We start from the raw sequence: 15,027 nt of genomic DNA, 5'->3' as shown, positions 1-15,027 counted from the left end.
TTCATAGACTGAATCATAAACATCAGGTGTAATTTAATTATGCTCAGACCAAGTATAAGCAGATGAAAATACATCTATTWCGAAATATTTGATGTATTCATTATAATTACAGTGGATGGACTAGAAAATTGCTATTCATAAGACAAAAATCTCCAGGGGCTTGAGAAACGGTTTGTTTAGGTTGTTGCAGGTGCTGTGATTCAGCACAATAACACACAGGCTGCTCAAAGGCTCTATACCAAAGAATCCATGGCTTCCTTCCCAGTGACTCAAGCCAGATTAAGACACTATAAAAATGAATAGAGCAATAAATCTCCACCCATTTTTAAAAATGATTTACCAGGAATTCCTCTTGTGATGAAACACTCTGGTATTCAAAAATGATACTAACACCTTTAGGTTTACATGAACAGGCTAACGTTCCACAGCCAAGGGTTATATAACCCCGAAAATTAGGACACAAAGTGAAAAAACCCACAAGCGAACAGGACTTAACCAAAGCATACGAGCAGTGCCTGGCAGCATGAATGAAAAGACTGCAGTAAAAAGTTGCTCAGAAATTATCCCCCCCCCATAATTGTTTCTTAGAAACCATTTCAAAGAAATTGAACACCATTTAAAAAGTCTATGTATTTTACTCCTTCAAATGCAAAGATTTCTACACACAGACATGCCTTATTGAAGCCAAGGTTAACAGGTTCAGAAGTTCACTCAAGGTACAGCTAGTTGGGTATTTCACAAAAACTGGTACAGTGCTTTCTAAATACCTAAGTACTTAAAAAATAATAATTCTAGAATGCAGAAATTCAGCCTAGCCATTTCCTTTCTTAAGCATACCAAGTCCGAGAATGTAAACTTCCTAAATGGTCTGGATTGAAGGATGGATGATGTTCCAAGACCGCTGTCCCCAAATAACAGCAGCAATTTCAATAAATGCTGCATGCCTGCTCTATTTTTTGCTTTTTACTGCTCCTTACAAAAATACAGTGATAGCATTGAAAGCACTCATTTTGGCAGTGGAAAGTAGCCAGATACTTCAGAAAACCTAGTCTAGAACCAACATGAAGACTGCTGTCCTTTGCCACAAGACAAGACCATCTCCTCCCCTACGCTGCCCACTTCTTGTTCCAGATTCCTCAGAGATCCCTGAGGACACCACAGATCCTTACATGAAGAATGGGAGTAGCACATGAAGTCGGGGCACATCCCTGTCTCCTTGCTCCACAGTAGCAAAATTAAGTTCACAGAAGGCAGCACAGAAGAAATAAATTTTATAGAAACACATCACTCTCTAATCTTCCTTAGGGAGAGGGAGCACAAAGGGACAGCTGCGTTGTCATATGGGAATGTTTCTAAAGGCCTTGGATCTTTTCCTGTAGCACTACTTGCAAATCAGTTCTGCGGTGAAATTTCTGCGAAGGACTTGAAACAATAGATCAACAGTCTTGTTATTATGAAAGTTTTAAGCATAAATCACTGACACGCAGGCCAAAATGGTCACTATTAAAACAGCACACAAAATGAGCACAAGCACTATCACCTCAAACTCTCTAAAAATTCCCTCCCTCCATCTTTTTTATCCACAGTTGAAGACATCCAGCATAAACTCAGAAATGATTTTTTTCCCCCATGTTTGTATGCCTTCTGGCAGATTAAAAAAAAAAAAAAACACATGATAAAGGTATGCATTTGCCAGATTCATTGGCAGATACAAACAGTTCTRAAAGATACTGAACACAAGATAAACAGAGATGTCAACACAGCAAAAGAGAAGGATTTCAGGAGGATGATGCAACTACAGAATACATTTTAGGTTTTGGTTTCCTGAACTACTATGAAAAGCCTGATGGCCATCTTGAACCTTAAATTCATAATATTGTGCAGTAACTCCTGCTTCAACAATAACAACAACAACAACAAAAGAGAGAGAGAGAGAGAGAGAAACACCCAGAACTTTATTTGGTGTTCACACTGACTCACTTTTAAGAATTTAACATGAAATACTATGAAATTCTGGAGAATATATGTATATGCCATTCAGAAAGCATGCAATGTTTTTAAAGATTCAGATTCCTGCCGCACAGGGTGCTCCTGGGACTAGGACGAAGGATGTTAGAAAGAGTTGGCCATCCTAATAATAAGCAGCTTTCAAAACAAACAAACAACAGTTTGAGATTTTCATCTCATCATAAAATAGTATGACATGACCATTCATGAATGTTAATGAATACAAGCTAGGAGCAAAACATTACAAAATAGCTATTAACTGCTTGCAACAGAAGCAAACTTCATCAAAAAGAAGGAACGCCCAGCTCTCACTTTTGCMTGCATCAACTTTAATCACTATCTCCTGGGAAATGACTATGTCCACGTGGATAGTCAAACATTCGAAATCTGTTGTCAAGAAACCTTTGACATAAGCGCCAAAATGTCTTTAAAGGGTGTTTAGTGACAACAAAAAGCATCATTTGGATACTAACACAAAGGACTCTCTCTGAAATAGGTTACTTTTTTGTCTAGAGCAGAAAGGCTACATAAGAAACAGACTACTATGATTCTCTTGAACTACAAAGGGAAAATTTTTATCAGGAGTTCAACCATTAACAGAAATTAGGGAGGACCTTCTAAACTGAGGAACCTTGAAAAATTTGAGGCTTACTTCAACAAAACCTTACGAAGTTCAACAAGTGTAAAATTCTGTTTCTGGGGCAGATGCAGAAGTTGTATCAGCACAGGCCAAGTAGCACCAGCTGAAAAGGACCTGGCAGTTAAAACAGATGCCAAGCTAATTACGAGCCAACAACAAACTTCCACAAGCAAAGCAACCCACATAACTAACTGGGCTACAGGAGGAAGAACAATCCCAGCAGAGCAAGGGCAGGTAACACCCTCTTCTGGGTCAGTACCAGGAATACTTTATCCAGCTCTAGGTGTCTGCTTTCCTACCTGAAAAGTCCCAGTCAACCAAGCTTTCTMTGATTTTATGATAATTTATTCCTCTCTCAACACGTAGAGAATATTCATCATGCAGGATAGCTGTCATCACAACGAACAGCATCAGTAACAAACCCAGGCTCTTCAGTACTGGACATCTCTGGGAGAAACTGAAATACAGATCTCTGTAACAGCAAATCAATTCACTACAACAGTATATCATCTGAAATTCTTATTCTCAAGAAAAACTCAATGCATGTCAATACACATCTGTCTCTGTAAGGCTCAAGATAATTGACAACGAACATAAAGTCAAAAAGTTAACACATCATCTAATGAAACTAAAAAGAAAACTCACAGAACATGAAATAAGCTGCGCACACACTAACAATACGTGTGTGCACGGTACAGAATATTTTAAGCAGAGATAAACACAGCAGATGATTGATTTTTTGGATTGTTGAGAAATGTACCACTTGTTTATGACAGTGATCCTAGAAAACACACACACACATACAAAGGACTTCCAGTGCATGAATTAAATTTAACACTATTGATTAGTGGCTGACCTGCTAGAAAGCAGCTCCACAGAGCTGTGATTCCTGATGGACAAGTTTACCATGTGAAATCAATATGCCCTCCTGACAAAGGTGGCAAATGGTATCCTGGACAACAATAGGCAGAGCAGTGCCAGAAGCTCGAGGGARGTGATTTTCCCCCTCTACTTAGCCCTGGTGAGGCCACACCTGGARTACTGGGTCCAGTTCTGGGTCCCCAGGTATGAGAGAGGCATGGAGCTATCAGAGCAAGTCTAGTGAAGAGCCATTAAGCGATCAAGGGATTAGAGCATCTCTTGTATCAGAAAAGGCTGTGAGAGCTGGAGAAAAGAAGACTGAGGAGGAATCTTATCAATGTGTATAAATATCTGAAGGGAAGGTGTAAAGACGATGGGGCTAGATCTTTTTCAGAAATGCCCACTGACAGCATGAGAGGCAACAGGCACAAGCTGAAACACAGGCTGGTCTGTCTGAAYTGAAGAAAAACTTCTCTACCGTGAGGGTGACAGAGCACTGGAATAAGTTGCCCAAAGACGCTGTGGAATCTTTCTCCTTTGAGATATTCAAAAGCCATCTGGACACCGATCAGAGCAGCCTGCTCAAGTTGACCCTGCTTGAGCATAGTAGATGAACTAGATGATTTTTACAGGTCCCTTCCAACCTCAACTGTTCTGTGACTSTGTGGATTATTAATGTGGTCTTGTGAGGGCATACGACACTTTCATAACAGTGGGGGATAGAAACAATGGTCTCAAAAATTTTTGAGGAAAACTCTTAAGAAAATCTTGCTTTCATATTCTCTCTTTTATACACAATTCTTCAACAGGTTCTCATATGAACATCCATGAAAGAGCTGGGTTTTTTTGTGAAAAAAGTGCTCAAGTTGCATTTGCACAAGTGGCAGGAACATAATTCTTACACTCTTCAACATGCATAAGGTAGCAGAAGAAATATACAACTGGTTTCAAATATATAGGAAAAATCTAGGAAACAAATTATATCCCCTGTTATTGTTCAAAGGTCATACAATAAAACCTAGACAACAGGTTGGGTTGATATCACAGATAATGACTGTTTGGACTTTTTGGATCCATGAAGTCAAACTGATCACAATCAGTGACTATTTGTTCACTTTATTCATACATACTGAGGTGCCAAAATAGAAATATTTTCCAGCTGTAGACAGAGTCAGCGGCTATAAAATATTTACCAAGTCRATCTCTATAACCATGAGTGTTCTGGCCAAAGGAACTATTGTCAGGTTTTTCACAGTCAGAAAACGAAGCTCCAAAGCTCTTGGGGAGCAAGTCACTGCAAGGATTTCATAATCACAGAATACAAATTTGATTTGATTGTAGAGCCAGTATCTTTGCATTTATTGGATGCTAGAAGAACAAAACAAAGGTATTTGCCCACTTTGTTTTAGAAACACAGTACTTCATGGAAAAGAAAAAAAAAAAAAAGAAGGAGAGGAGGAATTGCTTTTGTCAACATCTACTCAAGACTGAGCAAAACTATTCTCTGTTTCCAACCACAAACTCTCTAACCTTTTGACCAGATTTCTCACAGTAAGAACACATGGAACAAGGACTGTCATTTACTGACGTAAAAAGATCACAAAAGTACGTTAATAAAGCTTTACAGTTATTGTATCTACTAGAGTAGATTTGTCCCAGATTTACAGCAAGCAGCTTGATTGAATATTTCTTTTACTAGCTTTTGTAACATGAAGCTTTCAGAGATAACAGTGATCAAGACATTTTAGAGGGTTAAAAGTGTTCAAAAAAATCCTCAGAATTTGTAATCACAGTACTAGAAGAGAAACCTATCAAAAATCTTAAGGTTTTGAGTAGGAGAAATCACATGTAGAAAATGTAATTAAAATCCAAAGAAATCAGACCCTCCTCCTCTCCTATAAATTTGGTTCAAGTTGAAACTGTTTCATTTACGTACTCCAGGACAGCAGGCTTACAATAAATGGGTCCTAACTTTCTATCTGAAAACATGGACAGATGCCCGAGGGAAAAGAAATATGAAGACAGGCTATGTTGCATTTTGAGGAAGTGCAGGGAGAAGAGGAAGGTCAGAAGGATGCCCATGGTAGTATTTGAAATTTAGGAGTTTGGTAAACTGGACAGTTAATAAAAAAAAAAAGAAAAGAAAAAAAAATCTTCATTATAAAAGCTAACAGCTTACCTGAGGTTCTGCACTGGAGAAAGAAAATGGAGGAACATTTAGGGCATCAGCAAATTGTGATAAAATGTTTCAGAGTTGGCCAAAATAGACTAAAATAAAAAAACACRAGCTGACCCCAGGAAAAAATTAAGTAGAAGAACACAGAGTAAACAGTATTAAATCCTGACTCTGATGTACTGTCTTACTAATAATAGAACTGAAGAAAATGGAAGTAGCACACTGTAGAAAACCACTTGAAGGAGATAGTCTTTTAATTCAGCATTCCTTACAACCATATTGAAAACAACCCTTGTCTATTGAGATACGGTCCTGTACTAATACACAGTACAGTGGGAGAAAARTTCCCGCTACACCATCGCAGGCTGCGCTGCGTGGGTAGGACACAGCCGACCCTGAGCCTTGGCCCTTTGTCTCCTGGAGAGCTGGGCTCCGGTATGGCTTTCTCTGCCTTTGGATGCAGAAGGGTGGACAAGCTATCTCACTTAAACTCTACACTGTTAACAAGCACAGACTATCAACCACAGTGTGAGGCTGGGAAAGAAGGTAAAGTTGGCTTGTTTTAGAAAAATACTGCTAGTAAATCTGTAGACTCAGCACAGTCAGATGGCCTGTGTCATATAAACTTTAGGACTTACATCTGAAACCAGTTTTATTGCATTTTTTCCAATGAAATATTTGGTTATTCAAGCCCATTCCCACAGTTCGTGAAGATAAACAGCTCCTGATGTCATTGTGGAGTTCTATTTTCAGAAAGCCCTATTTATTTCTAAGTGGTTTAATGTGCATCTGTTTACATAAATATTTAGATATGTGAAAGCACATCCTGCTCAAACTGGTCCGATAAACAGAACTCAGCTGTTGCTCCTTTTCCACTACTGACCCTGCTTGGAAGGCTGCCGATTTCTCAGTTCTTGTTCATAATGCAGCCATTGTACTTAGAACCAAGAGTTTATAAACACATGCTTGAAAAAATGTAGTCTGGCTTTCCAGCAAAATATTTCAATGGCTCTTTTATCATTAAACTGTGTTACAGTTGGTGTGGCTCAGTGCACTGTAAGTTCATATTTCTCCATACGGCCTAGTGCAAGATGCACATTGACATGACTAGCAAATCTGGGAGGTGATCAGGAAAGGTGCACATTACAGACAAAGAACCCAGTATTATCACTGTAATAAGGGTTATCTTACCCTGCAAACTAGTTGCACTGATTACAAATGCATAGCTTATGCAGAATAGAGATGCAATACCTAAACCTACCAGTGACTCATCTCTCTGAGCTACCTGTGTGGTGGTGTTCTCATTTCACATACAAGAAAAGATCACATACAGAAAGATCGAGAGCACAGGGAGAACGGATGTTCCTCTGATTTGAGAGCTGGACCAGGATTCAGAAGATCTGGATTCAACTTCCAAATTTGCCACAAAGTTCTTGTGCAAGTTTGAAAAATCTCTCACATCCTGGACCAGTAACATACTCTGCATGTCTCATTGACCTCAGTCTCTGCCAAGAATCAATACAACTRTGACATCCTAAATCTACTGAAATTTTTGTTGTTGTTCCATTCACCCTAGAAAGAATGAAGCTTTCTTTTACCTCAGTAAAGATAATAGAGGATTATAAAAAGAATTAAGCTTTGTTCCACCCCAAAATTACACTAGAGACTTTCTCTGTTGTTAGTTAGTACTCATCCAAGAAAATAKATTTATCAGTTCCATGATCCAAATTCCCAGAAGTCACCTCTGAATACCTATGTATCTTTTTGTTATCAGACATTTTCTAATCMAGCTTCTGCATATGTCAAATTTCTGGATGCGAGCAGTCTCAAAATATTTTGAAGTTCAGTTAAGTTGATTATAAATCACAAGCTTCTGAGAAAAGCTCCTTATATTTCAGCCTTTCTCTACTTAAAATTAAGATTGCAATGAAACTTTCATGTTAAAAAATACACTTGAAAATGAGAATAAGGCTATAARTATCTTACAGACTTTGGAAAACAGCATCTCAAATTCCATAGAAAAAAGATCAGYGTGTATACCCAGGTCAGTCTTTTCTAAGTCTCATTTTTAGGTCAAATCCTTATTCCCAATAGAATTTTCAAGAGTGAAAAGAGCCAAAGTGTATTTCAAGAACAAAATTCTCATTTCTCACGAAATCAGTAATGGCCAAGACTAATTACCATTTTAGTTTAGATTAGCAGCACACATTTGAAGCAGATTTCCCCATTGTTCCTATATACTGTGCTTTGATTTACGGCATATGAACTGGCTCTGTCTTAGCTGAAACTAAACTGGCAGATGCRCTCCAGTGGCTTGCCCAGTGCACTCTGGCACATGGGTCAGTCAGCCCACGAGGCCTCGCGAGAGCTGCCCGGAAGAAACACATCTGGGAATGCACACACTGTATCCTGCGTGCTGTTTTATTCTACTGGTGCATTTCTATTGGTCCTCAGTACTTCCTAACGAAAACACCAGCAATGAGGCTTTGCTCCTAAAAAAAGTCAATAGAAAGCTGAGTTTATGACCTGGTTATTTTTTCCTTTGCTTTGAACAGTTGCATATACATTTAAATCACAAAGATTACACTGGGGCAGGGAAAGCATTTTTCCGGTCTTTCTTTACCTTTACAAAGGACTATCATTTATATTCATAAACCTTTCTGCAAACATTTCTGTCCCAAAGAATCTCACTAAAAATATATTTGAGATAATGACAAAAATTGGAAGAAAAAAAAGTGGATGTAATTTTTCATAAAATTTTGAGCTTCTTTATTTCCCACCAGCACTCAGTAAAGCCTACGATGGTTAATCTTGTGAAGAAAGCCATTTAACAGATAAATGAGTTATACAAATTAGTATTCAGAACCTTGCTTTCAATTTTGGAATCAAATGTGAAAACTCAGCATAAATACAATAGATTAGAGAGGCTTGAAACATCCTGTAGGTACTCAGCTTCATCGGTTCAAGCATTTGTGTTTATACTATTAAAAAATATATTTTCCTATAGCTTAAAAAGTAAAACAAGAAGTGAACAAAGTAGGCAGATGGAAACCTTTAAGCGCAACTATTACAGTGAAGGCTAAAGCCCACGACTGGCTCCAGCTGGTTTCTGACACAATCCAGTGGGATACAGTSGTGGTTACAAGCTCTATGAGATATCTCCTTATAGGGGACATTCCTGAGCAGCATACAGGCAAAGTATTTCTCATATATTACGCTTCCTAATTTCCCTACACAAAGCATGGAGCTGGGGAAAAAAAAAGATGTAAGACAAGGAAGCTTTTTTTCCGCCAATACTTGACCACCAGTCTGACTAGGAAGAAATCAATACAAGCCCTATGCTGAGCAGCACCAAAATATCCCAGGATATAGCCCCATTTTGTTACAGGAAAAGTCAAAATAAAAGGAGAGGGGTTTTTTTCCTTAAAAAAAAAAAAAAAAAAAAGAGGCTCCTCCATATGTCACATACAGTTCTGACTTCGCTCAAGGTCAAGTCATTATTAATGGCTAGAGGTTAATTTTTACCATTTTCCAGATGTAATAAAGCCACAATGTGTCAGGTATCTCCAGAAGAGTATGGCACCATGCAAGGACACTGCCAGCTATCAGCAATAGGCCACAATAAAGACTTACATTGGAAAGATCAGGAAAGAGAAAAGGAGGACAAACTGAAAAGAACAGGGGTAACTGGGGCTGCTTTATCTCTCTTCAGAGACAGACACCTAGTTTATCCTTTTCTTGTGACCAAAAAAAAAAAAAGGCCACTGGAAAAAAAGGCCACTGAATGTAGGACAAGGTGGCACATTATGAGAACCAGCATAAGTCACAGAATTTCACTTTTCAGACATTGAGATCTGGGTCAGTTTTACTGCTTCTTTGAAAGGCATGTCACTAAGGTCAAACTCCATATTTCATACTTCAAAGCTATTTACAGACAACCTGATATCCAAAATCCTGTTGTTTGGTGACTACGACAAATGCCATTTTATTTTAATTGAATATTTTTCTTCGAARAAATATGTGCATATATGTGGATATTTTACATTTTTAAGAGTTCCAGGTGGCAGATAGTTCAATTGCCAGCCAGAAATGTTCCCTCCCCCTTTCCTCTCCATTTTCAGAGTCAACAATGAGGGAGATGTGCATCCTATAAAAGAAAAAAAAAATCTCAGCACTTGAAGGGACYGTTGGGAATCTCACAATGAGTTTCAGCTGTTTGGCCACTGATGTACTAATGCTTGCACCACAGAAAATCCTCCCAGGTGTTTGCAGTTTCATGCATTGTTGCACAGCAGAGATCCTAAAGAAGCGCCCATAAGGGGAGACGGCGCTTCACCAAGGGCGTTCAAACAACAAGAACGCACGGAGGAACTGCAACTGCGGCAGCCGTGAAAGATCCAGGTGTAACACCACTGCTGTGCTGCCCATGCAGAGGGTGCTGGGCAAGAATTTGGGAGTCTGGGACACGCTGAAATCTAAGAACAGTCCTGCACAGTCAGGCAGAACCGTTCATATTTTACAGATGGGCAACCTGAGAGGGCTCAACCTTCTCAGAGACAGACCAACTTGAGATGCTCCCCAGCCTGAGCTTTGRTTTTCCTCCTCCCCCTCCACCCCCGCCAGGCAACATCAACTGTAGAAGCAAATACTAGTCTGAAAGACAATGTATTCCACACTTCAGAACTGATAACCTGAATCATGACTTACAGCATATTTAAGAGCAAATTGACAGTTTCTAGGGGTGGGAAAATAAATAAATAAAAAGCAGGTCTAATTATGCCCGATAGGTGCACATTCAAACGGCAAATCCAAAATTAAAGGGTTTACCCAATTACATAAATCAGGTGAAATTTCGTAAGTTATTTAAGTAAGGATCAAAGTTTGAATGAGCATTTCCAATATTTTATTTTTACCAGTAACAACTTATTCTGCCGGTGTCTGCACGCCATCTCTAAAATGCAACGAGCACTACTTAGAAAGCATTCAAACTCCTTCAGGATAAAGCCACAAAYTACATATGCTATTTTATGTTCTAAAATTGTTTTTTATTATTGTCCAAAGAATCAGGATTAAAGTAGTAATACTTATATAAGCATTTAAAGCACATATAAAAGAGTAATTCATGGTTAAKCTTAAGATTAAAAAAAATTACTAAGAAATATGCAGAGATTCATTTTATGTAACTATCCAGTAAACATTTTGTTTCTGAAGAAAAGTTCTTTTTGGTTTTAAAAGAGGAGTTAACAACTGTGGGTCACAAGCACATAGATCTTGGAAAAAAAAAAACAAAATCCAGAGCTGAGCCTCAAATTCCAGCATCTGCACTCRTCTCCCTTCTATGAGGAAAGGATTCACAGGCATCTGGAATGTTGYAGTTGTTTCTATTTCGTATGCTAAGTTGTTTGTTTCTGCATTATCAAGATCTTTTAAAAATCAGAAACARGCTTTTTGTCTTTATCTAAAGAAGGGCTAACTACAGCAAAAACAAGCCAACGAACTAAAAATCCCTGAAAGCTGCATACAYGATAAAATATCCTAAAATGTGCATCATTCAGGGTAGGCCAATAATCAACAATTCCGTGTTTCAGGACAAGTTTATCATTTCTAATGCTTGACTGCAGCTCGCGTCTTCATCAGTGCACGTCAAAGCCCAACTCCGAGTTTCACAGCAGCAGCACATATCACTGCTCAGTGGGCCATCAGCGCACACGGAGCCAAGAAATTCCTTGCCTTCGTTGAAGTGACTGCCATTTCCTTTTGGACTCATTAAAAGATTTTAAGYTGGAGTTCTTTATTTTGAAAACTGCCTCTCAAAACGTCTCACGCAGATCTGGCTGGGGGTAGAGGTGCTAGCGACATGCACACTCGATGGGAAAGCTCTACGGTCGTACGCAGTTGYGGAAGTACAAAATAACCCTGCGTGGCTGGATGCCGGTGCGAACACTGAAAGCAAACCCTGCACAGTTCTGAGGGCAAACAGCAACAGGAGCGAAACGAAACCGTGTCGAAAGCATGTGGCTGTTTCTGTGCCCAATTTAACCAATTTGAAATGCTTCAAAAGCAGCTGGTAATCCATTTCAGGCATTATCTCCTGAAAACACGATCACATACGAACTGCAAGTCATCTGCATGCTCTGAACAACTATTTTAATTATGTGAGCTACTATGGAGTGGTATAACGGGAATTTAGTATAAAACTATTCATGAATAATATATTCAACCATGTTTTAACTAACAACATAAGAGACTATGAAGTGAAAAGACAAATCAAAGGTCAGAGGAGAGGAGAGATTTGCTTTGTTTTCATTATTCTGTCTTTCTGAGCTGACTCATGACAAATCATGATGTAATTTATATGCATTTTTATTCAGTGTTTATTTGTATGCGTCTGGTCCTTGCTTAAACACACACAAYTGACAAGAAATTTATCTTTAATTTCAAAAACAACAAAATATTCAGGCTTTGGTATTTCTCAATATAGACTTTAAAAGCTTCCTTCATAATTTAAAGAACTATTTGACTGATCTAATTACATGAATGATGCTATATATTTCTAAGGGCAGTCAATGAAAGTCAGTATCTAAGTCCCTCAGTTTCCTTTGAAATCATTTCAAAAAGCACGTAAGACTGCCTGTTTTAAATTGTATTACCATATTAATTGGCCAAATCTGATCTCACTGAAGGCAAGGGAACTTGCAATAGGATCAAAATTAGATACAATATAAAGCTATAAGGCAGTTCCGTCAGTATTTACATTTATAATATTTCTGTATGACTCTTCAGTGAGAAAAAAGGTCAAAAAATCATAGGAAAAGCCATTGGTAATGAATCATGGTACAGAGTGTGTTAAACTGTAAAACTTTTTGTCTCTTGACTATGATATCCAATAAGAAAAACAACCACTAAAATGCCAACTGCCCTAACCATCATAGACAACTCATAGACAAGCAGTTTTTCAGTACAGTTTTGTGTTGATCAAACATTCCCAATAGGTGTCACCACTGAGAAGTCACCCCTTCTACTCCAGCATCTCCCATTCCCATGCTCAGCTTGCCCAGGCTCTGCTCGTCTCATAGACTAGATTTCTCTAATCATAAGTACTCCATGTTATTCCGTTTTTATGGATTGGGTGGGAGAGACAGAGCAAAGATATGCAACAAAATGATCAACATCTAGGAATAAGAGCAGTATCACAATTCCAAAGTCTGAATTATTCAGCTTGTTATGGTCCAGAAGCTTCAGTCAACATCTTTCCTTTCTTATCTTTTAAACATGGTCTCTTTCTTGTTCTAGTTCACAGGTGAAACTCCCCAAACGATTGTACTGGATTGGTTTTATAGTGGATAAATCCAGTCTGATAATCAAATTAATACAGTGCTTCTCTAAAACTCTCCAAACGTGCTACTAGCAAGATCTGCTAATGTTGCCAACTATCATGGTTTTAGCATAGGTCTCCTTATATTAGATTCTTTTGCGATATTAAGAGCTGTGGCTCTAATGTAAGTACAGTCTGAACATGTAACATGATTGCTTAGTCTCATTATTCCCTGCTAGATACATGACAAGTTGCTCTAATTATTCATCTCGTTTTGCTGTAAATGCATTTAAAGCAAATACCTCATATTTCCATTTGTCTCCACTGTATCACTTTATCAATAGTGCCAAAAATTGTGTGACAGAACATCATGTCATGTGCTCTGCTTACCCGTGGACCTAGACTAGCTTACTTGGTTCAGTGTTACGTATTTGAAATATGACTGCTTATTTTGCTTAACTGAGGGCATTCAGGGATACACACCAGTCACGCGTGGGAGAATCAAATAACAGGTCCACAAAAAATAGCAAGTCTCTGTGAGTCATTATAAGACTTTTTAAGAATGTTTCTGATATTCAGGAATATTTCAGATGTTTCTGTGGGTAACCGTGATATGGCTGATAAGAATTTATACAGCTGTCAACCAATAGCAGGATTCAAAATACCAACATTTTAAAGGTAGTATTTTCACATGTAATAAGCCTGAAATTAGGACCACACCATTTATCTACAAATATTGTTCAAAGTACAAAATGAAATTAGCCTATCTCCTGAGACTAATTTGGTAATTTTTAAAGGAATCACTAAAAAAAAAATCATTAATTTTCAATCAATAAGATGTTTATAATCTGTTAACTTCTTGTTTGTCTTTCACTCACATTGTGCATATGAAAAGGTAAGTCACATGCTGTGGTTTCTACCCAATTTAACATCTGCTCCTGGTTTGGTTCTTTTTTTGAGGGGGGCAAGAGGCTGAGAGGACAGATAAAAAGCAAAATTCTCCAGTATGTTATCTCAGAATAAGTATCCAAAACCAAAGGACATTTTGTATCCAAACTAAAAATGACAGGTGGGCTCATTTCTCATAAAAATTACAGCTACTTTTTTCAGCCAAAATTSATATTAACAAAAACGATGTCCAATACTTTTTCCTTGTAAATCCAAGGCAAACTGAATTCCACTCAGATATCTGCAACGAACAGCAGCTTTAATTAAACWAGTATCTGCCTTGTGGCGATTGTCACAAATTATAATTAACAAGAGACAGCCATTAAAAGATAACTAAATGAAGAAGCAAATGATTTGAAAGGATGTATTTGACAATGTATGCTGAATAAGATTTTCTGACAATCTGAAAAGGCTTTTTTTTCTTTTGCCATTGTTCTCTTTTATTATTTATTCCTCCCTCCTTCTTTCTGTAGCCATTTGACCCTTTGCTTGGCATTTCAACTCGATAGTCTCCTTTATTCAAGGGTGATTCTTTTAATGTACTGCAGAAGATTAAGATAGCAGATTTAAGAATATATTCATGTCATGGATGGCATCCTTGATGTGAATTTATCATTTGTTTTTGTTACTTATCAACACGGGGGTTGTCCTCCCTAACGCATGCCGTTCTCCTCCTGCTTACCTTGGAAAGACTCTCTGGGCAGACGTGCGAGGTAGGGCTCTCCTCCTCCCCCACCTCCAACATATCACAAAACAGATTGCAACACATCACTAGCCTCCGCTGCCAGTATTTCTTGCAGAGAAAACACAGGACCAAATTCTTTTGGACTCGTCATTTCAAGTGCCACCGCTGAGCTGAGGTATTACGCAAAATGGAGACCAGTAATTTATGATGGAAAGTTGTTGTTGTAACACATATCTTGGACTTAAGTCTGTCCTCATCATTCAAGACCCCATAAAAAGGCTGCCAGCTAAAGGTAGACTTATATTTCATTGCTAAAGCAAAAACTGGTATGTTAAAACAAAAAAAAAAAAAAAAAAAAAAAAACCGGCATTTCACAACTTCCGTGCTCTTTCTAT

The sequence above is a fragment of the Rhea americana genome, unplaced genomic scaffold (assembly GCF_003343005.1).
Source record: "Rhea americana isolate MKP2758 unplaced genomic scaffold, rheAme1 scaffold_44, whole genome shotgun sequence".
NCBI lineage: Eukaryota > Metazoa > Chordata > Aves > Rheiformes > Rheidae > Rhea > Rhea americana.
Note: the sequence above shows the minus strand (reverse complement) of the source record.